The sequence below is a fragment of the Engystomops pustulosus genome, chromosome 6, assembly GCF_040894005.1.
Source record: "Engystomops pustulosus chromosome 6, aEngPut4.maternal, whole genome shotgun sequence".
In the NCBI taxonomy this organism is placed as follows: Eukaryota; Metazoa; Chordata; class Amphibia; order Anura; family Leptodactylidae; genus Engystomops; species Engystomops pustulosus.
Window position 1 is genome coordinate 147,330,508 of NC_092416.1, and position 2,231 is coordinate 147,332,738.

The 2,231-nt window shown below is 47.8% G+C and overlaps 1 non-coding gene across 1 annotated transcript; it reads right to left on the minus strand.

Moving 5' to 3' along the window:
* Nucleotides 1-226: 226 nt before the first annotated feature.
* Nucleotides 227-298, minus strand: TRNAL-UAG (transfer RNA leucine (anticodon UAG)). The gene has a single exon. It is a non-coding gene; the product is annotated as a tRNA-Leu (tRNA).
* Nucleotides 299-2,231: the final 1,933 nt, after the last annotated feature.

Sequence of the window (2,231 nt, forward strand, 5' to 3'; positions counted from 1 at the left end):
TTTTCAAAAACTTTGGCGAAACTAATTTTAACAAATCTCTACCCTACACCAACAAGCCATCGTAGAAGCATGGCCACAGGCTTTGCTGATGGCTCTGCTGCTCAAGAAAGGCACATTTAATTCAGCCTGCCTTCTAAACGTACATGTCTTGTAAAAAAAAAAAAGACATCATAAAAGGCTTTGGTACCATAAGGAAAGGCAAAGTGGGAAGCATTCACACTTGCCAGGGCTTGTCCAGGATTTGAACCTGGGACCTCTTGCACCTAAAGCAAGAAACATACCCCTAGACTAACAAGCCAACATTGTGCAAAATGGCAAAGCCAGATGGATGATGGCAAGCACAGCCCTGTGCTTGGTAGAGAGCTGTGGTTGCAAACAGATGGGAGAAAAGGCAGTCATCCATGTTGAGCTGTAACTAGTGGCACTGGAGGAGGATGCTAGGTGTACTAAGGGAGGGCTTGTCCAGGATTTGAACACAGGACATCTCACACCCTAAGTGAGAATCATACCCCTAGACCAGTGATGGCGAACCTTTTAGAAACAGAGTGCCCAAACTACAACCAAAATCCACTTATTTACCATGAAGTGCCAACATGTCATTTTAAGCAGTAACTTACTGTTACCTGTTCTTCTACTTCTTTCAATTGTATTGGACCCCTGAGGCCACCAATACAGTTGAAAGAAGGTGGGAAAATTCAGACTCTCATTGTAGCTTCTCTCCAGGGTCTCTTTGTACAGGAAGAATGGTGGGTCCAGCAAACTGATCTCCAAAGATAATGCACTTCTTTCAATACCTTCTCAGTTTTCTTGTAGTTCCAAACACTCAATGAAGTGTTGCTGTAAAATAGCGCTTCTCTTAAATTGCCTTTGACTGCAGGAAGATGTGATGGATTTGGTCCTGCTTGGTGAACTCTGTCCTGGGGTGAAGGCCTGGGTGCCCACAGAAAGGGCTCTGAGTGCCACCTCTGGCACCCGTGCCATAGGTTCGCCACCACTGCCCTAGACCAACGAGCCAGCACACTTGACAATAGCAAAGGCTTTTCGCCAACATTTCATCTAGCGAAACCGACACGCCTTAGGGTTGGTTTGCCGCATTCACGCCAGATGAGCAGCTATACATCTTGTTAAAATGCGAGGAAAAAGGAAGGACTCTTCTGGGATTTGAACCTGGGACCTGTCGCACCCTAAGCGAGAATTATATCCCTAGACCAACAAGCCAAAGTCAATGAATGGAAACTCACTGTGAATGCCTTAATTCTTATGCTTGGAAGGTTTTGCTGGCTGACTCGCAGATTGCCTCTTGGCCAGCTAAAGCACAAAAAAAAGAAGAGAGCCACTACAGACAGCTTAGGAAAAGGATGGACTTGTCTGGGATTTGAACCCAGGACTTCTCACACCCAAAGAGAGAATCATACCCCTAGACCAACGAGCTGACATTGGGCAAAGCAACAAAGCCAGATGGACAACTCCAAGCACAGCCCTGTGCTGGGGACAGAGCTGTGGTTGCAAACAGATGGGAGAAAAGGCAGACATACATGATGAGCTGCAACTAGCGGCGCTGGAGGAGGATGCTAGACGTACAATGGGAGGGCTTCTCTGGGATTTGAAACTGGGACCTCTTGCACCCTAAGTGAGAATCATACCTCTGGACCAACAAGCCAAAGACGACGAGGCTTGGTACCGTAAGAAAAGGCAAAGTGGGAAGCGTTCACACATGCCAGGGCTAGTCCGGGATTTAAAACTCGGGACCTCTCGCACCCGAAGCGAAAATCATACCCCTGGACCAACAAGCCAAAGACGACAAGGGACAACTCACTGTGTTTGCCTTACTTCTTGTGCTTGGAAGGCTTCACCAGCTGACTTGCAGATTGCCTCTTGGGCAGCTATAGTGCAGAAGAGAGCCACTAGAGATAGCTTTGGAAAAGGATGGGCTTGTCAGGGATTTTATCAAAGGACCTCTCCCACCCAAAGCAAGAATCATGCCCCTAGACCAACGAGCCAAAGACGTTGAGGAGGGAATTCGCTGTGATTGCCTTATTTCTAGTGCTTTGAAAAGACTTGGTGAGCTGCGTAGACCAACGAGCTGACTTAGGGCAGAGTGGCAAAGCCAGATGGACGACGCCAAGCACAGCCCTGTGCTGGGGAGAGAGCTGTGGTTGCAAACAGATGGGAGAAAAGGCAGGAAAAGGCTCGCCTACCTGGATCAAAGGCTTTTTGCTAAGATTCCATCT